This window comes from Trachemys scripta, chromosome 11 (assembly GCF_013100865.1).
Source record: "Trachemys scripta elegans isolate TJP31775 chromosome 11, CAS_Tse_1.0, whole genome shotgun sequence".
In the NCBI taxonomy this organism is placed as follows: domain Eukaryota; kingdom Metazoa; phylum Chordata; order Testudines; family Emydidae; genus Trachemys; species Trachemys scripta.
Window position 1 is genome coordinate 48,984,618 of NC_048308.1, and position 16,683 is coordinate 49,001,300.

General features: G+C 43.9%; 1 long non-coding RNA gene across 1 annotated transcript in view; it reads right to left on the minus strand.

Annotated features, from left to right (window-relative positions):
• The window catches only part of LOC117884997, an 86,643-nt gene that overhangs the window by 40,407 nt on the left and 29,553 nt on the right, over window positions 1-16,683 (minus strand). Inside the window, exon 2 of the long non-coding RNA XR_004647693.1 lies at window positions 11,235-11,453. This is a non-coding gene — a long non-coding RNA (uncharacterized LOC117884997). The remainder of the gene's footprint in view (window positions 1-11,234; window positions 11,454-16,683) is intronic.

The following is a 16,683-nucleotide window of genomic DNA, read 5'->3' on the forward strand; positions in this document are numbered from 1 at the left end:
TGGGAGCCACAATCGTCCGAACCTGCGGACGCGGCAGGTAAACAAACCGGCCCGGCCTGCCAGGGGCTTTCCCTAAATAAGCGGCTTCCCAAGTTTGGGAAACATTGATCTAAGGGTTTTAGCAAGATGAAAAGGAACAGGATTAGGAAGATAGCTATGTAGCACAATGCATGCATCTCAGTGCATTTTCTAGGGTACAGTTCTTGTTTCTGTTTACAAACATATCCACTCGAGCAGCATATGCAGACATACATGCATGACCACCACAAATTGCAAATTCATGTGACATATTTTCACTTGTTCTACCACAATGCACTAATGCCTTAATTGCCAGTGTTATCTTATCGGTGTAAAGCCTGTCCTTCCCTGGACATCACATCCCTACTGCTTTAGCTACCCACTTTGCTGCACCATGTCAGAAATTAGGCCCCAATTCTGCCTTGTGACTTGCATTGGTGGACTACTGCGACCAGAAAGAGTTCCACTGAAGTCAGTGGGGCACGGTAGTCCACTTGTCAGAATCACAATGCAGAACAGTGGTCTAAGACGATAAGCCTTTAGTAGCAGGGTCCTATGCCAAAGTTTTCGAACTTGGATGCCTAAAGTTGGATGCCTAAATCCATATTTAGGTTCCTAAATCAAAGTTCTCATTATCAGAAGTGCTGAATCACTTGCAACTCCCACTGAAGTCAACGAGAGTTGTGGCTGCTCTTATATTGTGTTCTGGACTCAAAGGTGCAGTACATATTTTTAGATGATGTAAAAATCAATAGAAATCTTTGCTTTCTAAACACATTTTCAAATAAAACTTCAGAAAAAGATATTCCTCTATGAAGTATAATTTTTCCCTTCTGTTACCCATGATAATACAAACAGCTATTTTGTGGTGTCACTAAACCGGACACCTCTATAGGGAAGCTAGCTCTTACCATCCACGTTTCTCTTTTAAATAGGTATATTATTTTGATTAACAGTGTGTTGCAGATTTACCCAACTGGTCATCACCACGATGGAATGCTTTATCCACTATGCAACTAGACTATATAAATTGTTGCTGTTCAACAGATGAATTATGGTTTTTGTTTTCCTCTGAAGAATTTGCTCTGTAATAGGTTAAGGCACCAACTTCAAAATGATGGAGGCCTGAGACCTTCTTTTGTGCATCACTGAGAGCCCAGTTCTATTAACTGTTGTCACATGAGCAGTGCCCCTGACTATTCATGTAAGGATTGCTCATGTGAATAAGGAAAAGTGAGATTAGGGACTAAATTAGCCTAACTTTAAAATAATTATTATAGTTTCAGGCCCCAGGATTTAACGGGGAGATATAGTATTTTCCTGATTTTTAATATAAAATAATTGAAACTTTATAAACGACAGATATCAGGATGGGAATGGAGGGGTGATCTCTGGCTTTCCAATTTCCCACTGTAGGCAGCTTGCTTTCCAGAGTTTGCAGAGCCACTAAGGAGCACTGAGCCAAGAAGCGGGGAGAGTCTATGGCTGCTGCAAGACGGGCTAGGTCACTGTAGTAGGTCCTAGCCGGGGCTCGACCCTTCCGGGCAGGAGGGGAGCCACACCGACTCACTACTGGGGAACAAGCAGTCAATTAGTCCCGAAACTCCGGCTCTTTGGTGCAGAGTCGGAGCAACCACATTAAAGCTCAGGCCCTTGACTGCAGGGGGCTGAGCGAGCAAGCAGTTCAGGAGCCCAGGCCCTGGATCAGGGCGGGGCAAACACAGTTAGGCTCAGGCCCTTGTTGCAGGGGCTGAGCAAGCAAATAGTTCAAAGCCCAGGCCCTGGATCAGGGCGGGGCAAACACGGTTAAGGTACGCCTAGGCTTTCTGTAGCCGAGCGTTGGGTGAGGGGGAAGCCTGCCACCCGTGCGGAGGGTGGCAGGGGGGAACGCAGGCCCACCCACTCCACTGCGTTCCAGCCCGGGGCCCTAACAGCGGTTGCTGCCGCTGCGGGTCAGTGGGGTATCCAGACCGCAACACACTGACATAGGCTCACACTCAGTTGCAGCCGGACCGGGGTCGGCTACCCCCGGGCTACTTCCGTGATCCCCCTCAAAGCCTACCTCATTCGTCGCGCTGGGATCGGGCCAGTCCACCTGCATGGGCTCCTCTCTGCCCGGGCTCGGCGGCAAGTCCGGTAGCTCTGCCGGGAAGTCCGGCCAATGGTCCTCAGGCGGCTCCTCTGGATAGCAGCAGGGGCGAAGGGGTTCGGGTCCAGTCTCACCCTCAGGGTTAGTGGGGTGCGGTTCCCAGGGGTTCTCCCAGTGGCGGGCGTGAACGGGCTCCGGCGGCTCCTCCTCGTAGCGGGCCCGGGGTAGCTCAGGCCAGCTAGGGTCCAGGCCTCGGTCTTCGACGGTCTCCTGGCCGGGAGCTCCCGGCCACACGTCTGCTCCCTGCGGTGGCTGGCCGCCGACTGAGCTCTGGCGGCCGGCCTTTATACTTCCTGTCCCGCCCCTTGACTTCCGGGGGGCGGGGACAGGCGGTGGTGGTCCCACCCACTCTGGTGCCTGCACGTGGGCTCCCTCTTCCGGGCAGGAGGGGAGCCACACCGACTCACTACAGTCACGACTCAGCGATTCTGTTTGACTATAAGCATATTCTTGCTTCAGATTTTTAGAAGCATTGTTGCAAGGCAGATGAACAGTGGCTAGTCAGGTTTCAGCTAAAAAACCCACAGAAATAATGGCAATATAATACTTAGCTCTCATAGCACCTTTCACTCACAGATTTCAATGTGTTATATAAAGGAAGATAAGTATTAGTGTTCCCTTTTTACAGATGGGGAAACAAAGACCCAGACAACGAGCTGGAATAATCAAGTTTCACTTCTGCTTATAGTCATTTTCCAGTGGGTTTGTTTTTTGCAGAGCCTGTATTTTTTCCATTAACTTTGTCCTGGCCATGTCCTTTTAAAAATATTTAAAACATTTCTAGCAAGATGATCCTGGGATTATCAGGATGTAGGCTAATAGGGAAACAATTCTCCGGACAATGACCCCAAGAACAAAAGGACTTTTCCCCTTGCTCATACGGAAGGAGTCCTGTGGAGGGCAATACCAGGAAGATGGCCAAAAACTGAGGTGTATCCAGTTCCAGTACCCCATTTGGAAAATTAAGAACTTCAAGAGTCCAGAAGCGTGAGTTACGAATTATTCCGCTCAGTGCTACTTTCATAGTACTAAGATAGTGGAACAACACAAGTGCTTAAGTAGTGTTAGCCTAAGGAACTCTGAGCATGATGCATCATTAAACATCTGTAATTTCATCTAAGAAAAGTGTAACAAAGAAGCACCCTGACAGCCCTTAATCGTTGACATTTTACTGAAAACAGTTAAAAATAGCCAGTGCTGGGTATGGAGAGTTGGGGGAATGAGGGAGCTGGACAGTAGATGGGAGGTACTGGAACCACAGAAGAATTAATTGGTCAGTATGCGGGAGTAGGGGGTGGATCCCAGAACTTAGTGGCAAGATGTAACCAGTCAATGAAAGAAAGAAGGAGATGACACCTATTATTTAGGATTGAAGGTGAGATGAACTAGCCACTATGTGAAATCAGAAGGGGCATATGGGCCAGAAGTGGGTAGCAAGAAGTAGCTAGGAAATTGAGTGTCCTGACCCCACAGATGAGAGCAGGCATGAGGAAGGCAGTGCTAGGGATTTTGAGACCATGGAAGCAGGAGAGGAAATAAACCAGTAAATAGGAGGGCACAGTGAAAGCTAATATGCATACCCTATGACGGAACAAGAGTGCACTTTTAATGGAGCAGGAACACAGGGTACATGCACCATCGTAGCTGCTATTGTAGCTATTCAGTGTTTAAATACAAATATCTCCACACTGTATATTGTCATGTATACTCTATATCTTTACACCAGAGCTTCCTCACACAGGAACTTTAATAAATTAGCAGTCTGAAACAGCAATGTGTATGCAATACATGGTGCTCAATGGAAATATTTGCACAAGTTGCACCTCTGTCTACTTCCCCATCATCCCACTGCTAGTACAAGGGCAGTGGAGCAAGCAACAGACACTGAGTTTGATTGCACTATGTACAATCTACTACTTAATCAAAATGGTTGGGGAAGACACTCCAAGCACAGCTAGTGATTTCATTCCAATGGGAATTAAGAACTGCATATGTTTCTCTTCTGAGATCATTGCACTAGGATTTCACAGGCAGAGACTCACAGATGTGGGTTTCAAGCTGATAAGAGGAATCTCCAAATATTAGCAGTGTAAAGTTGAAATCAGAGTGGAACAAACTAAAATATCCATTACTACAAGAGGGAGCAACTTGAAAGATCTGCCTCTTTAAAATACTGACTACATTAGAAGTCATAGTCTAAGAAATGAACTACTAAAACTGGGAAACTGTGGAGCATCTCAGAATGTCAGGTTAATGCATTTGAAAACTATTAATTTGTAGAACATTTACATCTTTAGATTCACTGAGCAGTGCCCATTCTTGTAGAAGCTCAGTGTACAACGTTATGTTTATTATATCCTATAGCTCAAAGCTATAAACTGAGTAGAGATATCAGTTTTTCAACTGGACAACAGTTAGTTGGTGCAGCAGCAAGTCAAATAATATTGGCACCAATTACCACAATCATCAGTATGCAAATTATGTGTTTAGCCTGCAGTCTTGCCTTTTGGGGCTGATCCAAAGCCCGCAGAAGTCAATGGAAAGTCTCTTGTTGACTTCAAAGAGTTTTGGATCAGGCCCTCAAACTGTGCACCTTCTAGTACATAGGAGCTACTGGATAATCACATAGCACTGATCTTATCACTGTAGGATTACATTTCTCTAAACTGACCTTCTCATCATTTGGCAAGCCCATACAGGTTTATACAGATAAATTAAACAGAATTTAAGTACTTCCGTCTCTTAATTCCCCTTTAGGCACTTGTGTCTGTCTCTCAGCCAAAAGAACCCTGAAGAGCGTGTGTGTGTGTCTCACTCAAACCTCTCACTGTTTTCTTAGGCCTCATTGCAAGCCAGTTCACCAGCTTCTTCAAAAGCCTTCCTCAGCAAAACGTCTAGGGCCACACACCTGCTGGTCAGGGCCGGCTCCAGGCACCAGCTTAATAAGCAGGTGCTTGGGGCGGCCAAGGGAGAGGGGTGGCACCTGCGGCAATTCGGGGGCGGCAGGTCCCTCATTCCCTCTAGGAGCAAAGGACCTGCCACTGAACTGCCGCCGCCGATCGCGGCTTTTTTTTTTTTTTTGCTTGGGGCAGCAGAAATGCTGGAGCCGGCCCTGCTGCTGGTCATAGTAATTCTGCAGCAGTCGCACCAGTCCCAGATACAGAGGTAATGTAACCTTCCTAATCGATATTCCCCCTTTTATACATCTAATGACTTGCCTACACAGCAAGCCAGGCTGTCAGTCAACAACACACCAGATTGCCGTGCAATAATGCGCTGTGTGGACACTGCTACAGCACAGTGAAAGTCTTTGAGTATGTCCTGGTATACTATACTTTCTATATAGTTATACTAAGGATCACATTAGTCCTTTTAGCCACAGCATCGCATTGGGAGCTCATGTTCAGCTGATTATCCACCTTGACCCTCAAGTCTTTTTCAGAGCCATTGCTTCCCAGGATAAAGTTCCCCATCCTGTAAGTATGGCCTACATTCTTTGTTTCCAGATGTATGACCTTACATATGGCTATATTGAAACACATATTGTTTGATTGTGCCTAGCTTACCAAATGATCTAGATCACTCTGTATCTGTGACCTGTCCTCTTCATTATTTACCACTCTCCTAATCTAAGTGCCATCTGCAAATTTTAGAAGTACATGCAGTAACACATTGTAGATAGATGTTCATCTGCTAGTCCTTCTTCCCAGCATTCCTCTAGTTCTCATTCACTCTGGGAACTACAAGAATTTCCCTGTTCTGGGCTGAACGAGGAACACAGCCATGTTTTTCTTGTAGCCTGCTTGAATGGCCAACAAACTATGTTACAATGGGTATGACAACTGCTACCACAGGAAGAAAGCACCTGCCATTTGCCATGGGCTTCCCTCTCTAGTCTCTGTGATCCACAACTGAGACCAGCAGCAGAGCTCTTAACCACTTCCTCTTTCCCCACCTCCCACCCCCCAATCCAGCACAGAATGAAATCAATGGAAAGACTCCCATTGACTTAATAGGCACTGGATCAGGCCCTTTGTCAGCAGACTAGCAGTCGGAGGAAACACAGGCAGTCTCATCAGTCTAGATTCTTATACTGTGCCCACTACTGTGACATCAACGCCCTGTCTCTCTGTAATGATTTATTCTGTTGCATATCTGGAAAACTTGCAGTAAGCACATAGGGGTTCTGCCAGAGTCCAGAGTCAGCAACTGAAGATAAGCCAGTGTGCATAAAGTGTCCATTTTCCCAAAGTCATGTCCCCTTTTCCCTCAGCTTCTCCACATAGACAGATGTGGCCATCTGTTGTTGTAGCCACCAGTGTGAAATGGAGTACACCTCCAACTGCCCACTCTTGTAGAGCTGTGCAGCTTTCTGGAGTAATTAGTTTCTCATATTATATACCCATGTGGGTAGACATCAGATTGAAATTTGGGCCAATGTACCACTGAAAATGAATGTAAATCTCTTCAAACCAGGAGGCTGATACTGGGTTTGCATAATGTTCGCATGTTACATTTGTTGTAAAAATAAATGTTGAGTGCCTATTTTACAATAGCATCAGCAGGTCTGTAGCTCATGTGTGTGTGTCCTGATGGATGTTAGAACTATAATTTTCCAGAAGTTTTCACAGCAGAGAAAGCGAATTAACAAAACATCACAGAACTGTGTTTTGTATAGGACAAAGAAACTATACTATAAGACAGTAAAATTATTTCCAGATAAGTCTTTAGCAAGAGTAGGCAAAATTATTCCCAGTGAAACAGGACTGACTTCAGTGGAGTTACACCAGGCATAAATTTCACCTAAAGTCATGTAAGCTGACTAAGACATGATTCAAAATGATCATGTCTTGGCACCATTTGATGTCTGTAAGGAAGATGTAATTGTTGAAGTTATAGTTTGCCCTTCACGCTATGGAAACGTGTTCCATAACTTTATTAGCCCATATTTAACAATCTTACATAAAATAAGCTTCCTTGTCTGAAGTCTAAAACCACTGAAGAGAGAAAATCTGGACAATACAACAATTGCATTGAAGACGCTTTTCATTTATGCTTCAGAGTAGTCAAAGTTTCCAGACAGCTTTCATACTTAATGTAGGAGCTAAAAAATGAAAACAACTTACAGATGCTGCCATTATTGTCCCTATTGCATTCAACACTTCTGTCTCCCACAAGAAGAGTTATTCTACAATAATATGCATTCAATAGAACAAAAACTAGCAAGCCACATATTCCAGTAAACTACATCCTTCCTTGCCACAGTGCGACTATTAATTAATTGTTATACATACACATTGTTCCATGACTAAAAGAAGATTGCAAACTCTTCCACAGGTAAAGGTCTTTCCATCACTGACCCCCAGACAATTTCACTTTGGACCCTGTCAATCACACATGCACAGCATAGCTAGCATTACAGATCACAAGAAGAGGTCCAAGGACCAGATTCTGTTCCTTATTTTGTGCTGAGTGGTATCTTGCTCCATAAGTAGCCATTCTGCTTTTCATGGCACTAACTCATGGAGTACAGTTATTCAGTATGAGCAAAGAGGGGAAGGAGGGACAGAATCTCCCTAAAATAACTAGATCCTAATCCACTGTTTATGCTGTGCTAAAACTGCTAGCAAATATCCTTGAAAGGATTCAAAGTTGACAAGAGTAGGAAGAATATGATCAGGCCATTCTCTGTAGCAAACCACCTTTAGGGCTTTGGATACTCTGGTGAGACGAGGTTTTGCTCATAGTTAGCAATATTATAAAGAACTTGCCTTAAAAAGTGCTTACGATTTTTGTTAGGAATGTTTTTATAATGTTGTCTGTGAGAGATGCTAGGAAAGCCACTTCCACTTGCTTAAAAAGTTCAGTGGTTTTCAACCTGGGGGCCTGTCTAAGATTTCCAAAGAGTTCCCCACCTTCATATGAAATTTTTTAGGGATTCGCAGGCTCCTCTTCCAGCCTGGGGAATTAATTGGCCAGCCTGTCCATCTTAGCCCCTTCCAATCCTGTGCAGTATGCCCACCCCATCACAGGGTGATGGCCAAAGGCATTATGTCTCAGTAAAAGGAGAGGCGGAAATGAAATCAGCATCTCTAGTACCTGCTTTTTGTGGGAGTTTTTTGTTTTTAAACAACCTACATTATTTTTGTATTTCAAAAGCTAGGTACCTTCAAGGAGAAAAATTACAATTAAAAATTAAAAAGAATGAGGAGTACCACAAGTTCTTTTTGCTGATTCAGGCTACCACGGCTACCACTCTGAAATTAAAAATTACTGGCTGTCCTGTGACCCTGCTCTTCTGACAAATCTTTATAGCTCATTTTAAAAGTGCTCTTTCTTTAGACATCATCATGTTAGCAGCAAACAGTAAATAATTTTTACATGGTATCTTCAGTACCAGCCAAATAGCTTGACAGTAGTTCTCTGTAGAGCCAGACAGAAGGCCAAAATTCAGTTTCTGATGCCAGTTGCTGCTCTTTCATTTAGAAGTGGCTGGAAGTACTGCAGTAACAGCGTACTAGGTCTTGAGGGAAAGGGAGGGCCTTAAACTGCTCAACAGTGCTTAATGGCTCCAACGGAAGCTCTGTCTGGTGCTCATCAGCCAGAAATAATAATGACTAATTCAGGGCTGCAGAGCATAAAAATATGTATATAACTATCGCTCTGAAATACAACTTAATTTTGTAATTCCCCACAATAGTTAATTGGGTTTGTTTTGGAATCAAGTATAATAAAGCATCACAGATCAAAAACAGTGCATTAATATTAGCTGCTATATTCACTAGGAGACACACATTACTCCCAGATTCTGTGGAGGATGCATGAAAAATAAGAGTGACCTGACACTAGAATTCCCAGTTACCCAATGCATGAGTGATTCCTGTGTGTAAAGCCTATTGTGACAGATATGGCAATTTCCTGCAGTATCCTTGAAAAACCTTATTGAATAAAGTCTAAGTACCTTTGGAGTCCATTGTATTAAATTCAAAGGTTATGTATTATTGTGGGCTGGGAGTCTATGTAACCTCTCTGGGGTAGGGAGATACAATGTGAATCCTAGGGTGACCAGGTGTCCGGTTGAAAAGGGTCACTGGCGGCTCCAGTCAGCACTGCTGACTGGGCCATTAAAAATCCAGTCAGAGGTGCTGCAGGTCTAAGGCAGGCTACTGCCTACCTGTCCTGACTCCACGCTGCACCCCGGAAGCGGCCAGCAGGTCCGGCTCCTAGGCAGGGGGGCCACTGGGCTCCATGCGCTGCTCCCACCCCGAGCACCGGCTCCGCACTCCCCCCCACCAGAGGTAAACCCACACTCCAACCCCAAACCACATCATCCCCAGCCCCACTCCAGCCCCTGCACCCCCAGGTGGAGCCCTCACTACCTCCTGCACCCCAATCCCCTGCCCCATCCCAGAGCCCCCTCCCACACACTGAATCCCTCTGCCCTACCTCCCAGCCTGGACACTTATAAGATTTTGAAACCATGTAATGTTTTTTCTGGCTTGCATGGGTGTATCCTGCCGGCAGCAGCTATGTACCTGAGATACAATTTGGTCAGAGACACTAAGGGAGTAAAGACATTTGACTGGTGATATGCATAGCTTCTAAAAGGAATTGCACCACAACCAACAAGAAGCATCTCTCATGATCTAACTATATATGCAATAAGTTAAACACTGCTAGCAAGACTAGTAATAGCACCATCTTATAACCTCCACTAATATTACAAAGTCTTTATGTTTGGTATTTGCTTGTGGGACCAGGATTTGGCCCAAAGTCATTTCCAGACTAGTAATACATAGCTCTTATGCAGCACTTTTGTTCAGAAAATCTCAAAGTGCTTTACAAAGGAGTACATTTCATTATCTGCAGTTTACAGATGGGGAAACTGAGGCACAGAGCTGAAGTGATTTGCCAAAGGTCACCCATCAAACCAGAAGCAGAGCCAGGAGTAGAATACAAGTCTCCCAAGTCCCACTCCAGTGCTCATCCACAAGGCCACATTGCCTCCCTAGATGTCACTAGATTTTCCTATGTTTTCCCACATTTCTAGTGTTTTGAGGTAAATCTAAAGAATGCTAATAAATTTTGATAGATATTGAAAGCAGGAGAGTGTTTAATCAGACACTGGGGTGAAATCTTGGCCCCATTTACCTCAATGGGAACAGGACTTCCCCATGGGTCTGAAAGGATTTAATACATCTATTACTTATTTTACATTCTGTATAAATTGAAGGATTAATAAGAAAAAAGCACAGGTCTTCTGTGTAAAATATAAAACTGACGTTCCTGAGCACTGATTTATTCACACAAAGCAAGACATGCATCAAATACCAAACTGGAAATGGGAGAAGGGATTGAAGATTAAGGGTAAAGAAGGGAACCTGGGATAAATGAGCAAAGAATTCCAAACTGTGATCAAAAATACACCTCTACCTCGATATAACACTGTCCTCGGGAGCCAAAAAATCTTACCGCGTTGTAGGTGAAACCTCCTTATATTGAACTTGCTTTGATCCACCAGAATGTGCAGCCCCCCTGAAGTACTGCTTTACCGCGTTATATCCGAATCGTGTTATATCAGGTCGCGTTATATCGAGGTAGCGGTGTACACAAGAAAATGATTTAGAATGGCAGGAATCTCAGGCAGAATTGCCTCAGGCAGGTCTCACTTCCATGAGTACCACGTGTGCAAGAAACATGTAATCCAGACTGACATTGACTTTGCTCCAATTACAGGGGTAATATTGTCACTGGAACACACTGTCAATAAATACACTGAAATAGCTCTGAAGTGATCACTCAAGAGACCACTGAAAATTGGTTGCTTAATGTAGCTGGCCTCTCTAATAAATACAGAACAAAACTGAACTCTGTACATTTATTCAGGAATACTTTGCAAGAGAGCCCCTTTAAGTCAGCCTTCTGTCTTAATACTGTCCCAAAGCTTCACTTTAACATCTACAAGGTAGTTGTTACTTCTTCCACAGCCAGGCAAGTTTTTTCCTCACCTTGTGTAAGTTAATTATACATTGTGTCTAATAAAGGGTAAATTCCTCTTTTCACTAACCTTTGTGATGCCCTCGAGTATGTTTTAGGGCACTGAGAACAGTATTGCAGCTTGTTCTGTGCCCAAATTTCCTTTCTGGGATTCCATTCCAAGATTATGATGCCAAGAACAGTGATCATTTTGAGGTCTCAAATGGATGATCCTGCTGTGACGCTGGTAAGCCAGGTCCCAGTTCTTGCCAAGTCTGTAGGAATCAGCTGAGTACTGGCCAATTCATATCTGGAAACCAGACCAATTCATATATATGTTACTTCATTGTTCACAGCGGGTGTTAGACTTGTAAGGATGTGTTTATTGTTTAGACTCTATAAAATGCTTGTAAGTTGCTGCATGTATTAATCTTACTTGTAATGTCTGTATTCCATGCTACAGGGTAAAATATAAGTTGGTTTTATAATTGTAAAAATGTCTGCTCTGAACTTGTGGACTCAGACAGGAAAGAATGGCTCTCTCTTTCCCTTTCCCCCGTAATCCAAGAGGACTATCAAAATTAAGTTGGCCATTGTAGGACAAAAGATCTGTTGATTGCCTCATCTACCCTTGGAGAAGTATGTGCAGAAGGCCTTGTCCCATCGGTTTGACTGCTGGAAGATGGAAATAAAGAAAGTTAACATGAAGATTTTTCATCTCTTTACTATTTGGACTCTTACAAGAGCTGGAGCTAAGAAACAAAAAAGAAGAGATCCCCAGGATCAACCCGGGTTAAGCCCTGAAAAGTCATTCAATGCTGTCAGATTACTACATCTCTGTCACCTTTTGGAACCATAGACTGAACTCATTTGTGCATATATGGTGCCTACTTTGACCTGTAAATAACTCTCATTTCTTTTTCCTAGTTAATAAATCCTTAATTGTTTTCTAAAAGATTGGCTACCAGAGTTGTCTTCTGTGTGAGATCTAAGGTACAAATTGATCTGAGGTAAGTGACTGATCTCTGGGGCTTGGGATCAACTTGAATATTTTGTGATTTTTGGTGTTAAGTGACCTTTATTAGTAAGTCCAGCTTGCCTGGATAGCAAGATAGACTGGAGATCCCAAGGGGACTGTCTGTGACTCCATGGTAAGATTGTTACAGTGATCCAGGAGATCACATTCTTTACTGGGTTGGTGAAATCTAATTATAGAATATACCACAAGTTTGGGGTGGCCGCCCTGCTTTTGACAGTCTGCTCTGAGGTTTAAACAGCATGACAGCTCTATCATTTGAAGAAGCTGCAGAGGGTACTATAGCTCCCTCAAAAAATATGACCACATGCACTTAACACACATTGAAGTAATGGGGTGGGAAGCGATAGCTCAGTGGTTTGAGCATTGGCCTGCTAAACCTAGGGTTGTAAGCTCAATCCTTGAGGGGGCCACTTAGGGATCTGGGGCAAAATCAGTACTTGGTCCTACTGGTGAAGACAGGGGGCTGGACTCAATGACCTTTCAAGGTCCCTTCCAGTTCTAGGAGATAGGGTATCTATATTATTATTATAATGCCCTCTTCCTATATCATGAAAACAATTTATTTTCTTCCATAATTTATCAATTATTGGTATTGCGGTAGTGCCTGAGAGCTCCAGTCATGAACCAGAGACCCGTTGTGCTAGCATAACACATGACACAAAGACAGCCCCTACCCCAAATACTAGGCCCAACTCTAGGGCACTTTACCCATAGCTGCGAAGTTTTATTAAATTCCACATGTGACACTGTATGACCATAAAACTTCGGTATATAGTCAACACACCCTGCTTCAAGCAACCGTGGGGCCAGGACATGCACCTGTACAAAGCTTGGCAGGTGTGGCTGGGTTAGGTAGAAAGAACTCTGGAGGGCATAATATTTAATCAACCTTAGTGCAGTAACTAAAAACAGTCTATTAGTGTACCTGTGCACATAGGTAATTAGAAGCTTTTTCTTCTGTTAGTTCATCTTTGTCAGTCCCATTCAGGGGCGCCAGAACAGGGGAACTGGGGGGCCAGGGCCCCATCACTTTTAAAAGTGGGAGGGCTATGCCTTCCCACTTTTTACCGGCCGTAAGGGCGAGTGACAGGCGGAAGGTGGCAGAGAGTAGCAAGCGGGAGGTGGGGTTTTGGAGGGAAGGGGTGGCATGAGGGCGGGGCCTCAGGAAGTAGGGGTGGGGTGGGGGCAGGGCCTTAAAGAAAGGGGTGGTGTAGGAGGCAGGACCACAGTTCAGGCATGCCCTTCCCACTTTTAGAGTGTTTCCATCGCTCATGGTCCCATTACACTTTAAAATGGAAAGCTATTTTTGTACCTAGAGTGCTCAGAAATGTTCTAAAAATTTGACTGTACGTGCTGAGTTTGGGTTGATTTTCCTGGTGTCTAAGTGTTGTTTACCCAGAACAAATCAAGACACACACTGATTAATACAGAATGTGATACAGCTTTGCAATAAGCAAAATATTTGAATAAATTATGCTTTTTCCTCTCTTCTCTATCCCTCAGCATACTCCTTTGCAGACTTGCTCTGAAGCTCATGATGACAAATCTCTTGGCAATGAGACTGTTTTCCCTGCTATGAAACTCAGCCAATTCAGCTGCTCAGAAAATCCATCCTCCAGCCATTGCGGAAAAACTGCTGTGACAAAACTTACGAATCTTAACGCTACCAATGGGTTTCAGCAGTTGAATCACTGGAATTCAGATGGAAAAGTGAGTTTGAGCCATTGTTTAAATAAGTTATAAACTAGAGTTGTACTGTACTAGAAGCATTTATTTCAAAGAAGAGGCATTTGGAAAACAGAGGGATAAATATTCGTTAGAGAGACAGCGGCAGGAGTGTATCATACGACAAAAGGATTGACTTGAAAAATAAGTCAGCACAAAAGACATGAAGAAAGCAGATGATTAGTTTCTCATGAGAAATAAATGGGTCATAGGAAAAGTGGGGAACATTACTTCCTGCGACATCAAGAGGGGGGAAACTTATAGCATTTTTGGCCATCTGAAGCAGAACTCTCTATCCGTATCTTTGTACTGCCCTCTTAAAGCGTAAAGTTATTCTCTTTTCCTAATGAGACTTGCCCCCCATTCCCTACAGGCATTTGAAAAACAGAAATTATGAGATATGGAAAAAAAAAACCTTGGTGAAGATAGGACCTATGCTTACTTTCTGAATTATCCCAAGATGATAGAGAAAAAATGGGTCCAAATGCTTAGCACCAGCTTTCTGCACAAGTACCAGTGTTGTTAAACTTATTACTTTTATATAGAAACTAAAATCAGCATCAAGAGGAAAAGCTGCAAGAACTTTGGCCCACTCCTTCCTAAACACACACGGCATGTGCAATTACCACTACAAAGCCTGTTCCTGCCAACTTCACTAGTAACTGGATCAGGCCCACAGTATGTGGCATTCATTGGTAACTGGACTAATAAGGAAAAAGGAGAACATGTTAGAAAAGAAACAGTAAAGCTTAAAATCTCTTGCTTTGTGTCTGGCAACTTTAAAAGCTAGGAAACACTGTTTACAGAATCTAATGCATGGCTACAGCTGGTTTGTATCAGAGGAAAGGTCATGAACATTTGTTAAAACGTGAACATAGAATTTCCAAAAGTTTATGTGCCTAGTTTCCCTCTGCAAAATGTTGCTATAACTGTCATACTCCTCAGCCTTCCCTTTAGTTTGGCAAAGCTGGGCCAGTTTTATCAGTACTAGATAAGAAAGCTTCTCCGGGGAGGGGGGGCGATTCAAGAGGCTCTATTCAGCAGCTGTGCATGATTAATAATGTAAATATGCTCAAGAGGCTCATTCAATCCCCACTGCATTAGCGCTTAAGCATTAGCTACTCCCAGCAACTGTTCAAATATAAAGTGATCTTGCAACCAGCAAAGAGGTTTTACAGAAAGCAACAAATTCTAAAAGTAATATGTAAAGCAGTGTTGCCTCCTGTTATAGCAGTCTCTTAAAATAGCTGTTTCAGAAGAAAACTAAAGACGCAGGCTCAGTTTTCCTTACTTGGAGCCATTTGGAATATTCCACAGGCATTCAGGAAGTGAGGGCTTCTCTGGTTTTCATTTTCTTGACTATTAAGGTTGCCTTATCCAGTAAGAGCAGTTTAGGCCTAGTCTACACAGTAACTTGTAATCCAGTGAGTGACATGGTTGGCTCTATAGTTTGGGCCTTATTCTCATTCACTCTAAGGCCTCTTCACACTGCCAGAATGGTGTAAAAAGGGGCATTAGTATAAATCAGAATAAGGCCCTCTGTGTCTACACACAGCATAGCTAATGATCATGGCAATTGACCATGGGTTGCCCTTGCCAGCAGTCTAGACAACACATGGTTTTCTTTCTCTACTCAGGTCATAACACTTATCTATACCCAGGTCATAACACTTATTTTTCTGGGTAGAATGGAGCCCCTTGGTACGTCTATACTTCAGTGAAAGACCCAGGGCACAGCCGCAACTGGCCTGGGTCAGCTGGCTCTGGTTCAGGTTCCAGGACTGAAAACTGCAGAGTAGATGTTTAGGCTCAGACTGGAGCCCGGGCTCTGAAACCAGCCAGGGGGATGGTTCCAGCGCAAACCTCTCAAGCCTGAGTCAACTGACCTGAGCTCTGACACTGGGTGCCAGGGGTTTTTTATTTCAGTGTAGATGTACCCTAAGTGTGCCTTTCTGTGTAACCAGATGGGCTGAAACTGTTCCACTGAACAGAGATCTGAGAAAAATCATCATACATTGATGGCACCACTCTTTTGCGTGTCTACCAGGCACTTTATCCCCCACCACAGCCCAAATTTCCCCAAAATACACTGATACAAACAAAAGGCAGCATGGTAAATGTGATTGCAACAAAAGTAATGTGCTATTCAGATTAAAGAGTCCTAATAAAAGCAAATTATGTTATTACACACTACAGTTTTATCTCTGATTGGTTAGAATCCGAGCCCCAAATTGGAATTCTGTAATAATAAATATTATGGTAGTGTTTGTTCTATTTTTATCAGGCCACTATCTCCTAGAATAAGTCTTTTAAATTAGAGATCAGATGTTCATCAGTCACTCCAATATTTAACAAGTTCTACAAAATTATTTAGCTCCTGAAAAGTGGTTTAAATGCTATATACCAGGGATCGGCAACCTCTGGCACGCGGCTCGCCAGGATAAGCCGGGCCAGTTTATTTACCTGCTGCGTCCGCAGGTTCGGCCAATCGCGGCTCCCACTGGCCGCGGTTCGCCACTCCAGGCCAATGGGGGCTGTGGGAAGCAGTGCGGGCCGAGGGACGTGCTGGCCACCACTTCCCGCCGCCCCCATTGGCCTGGAACGGTGAACCGCGGCCAGTGGGAGCCGTGATCGGCCGAACCTGTGGACGCAGCAGGTAAACAAACTGGCCCAGCCCGCCAGGGTACTTACCCTGGCGAGCCGTGTGCCAGAGGTTGCCGACCCCTCCTATATACAGTAGAACGTCTTTTCCAAGTCAGTAGAAATAATGATGCCA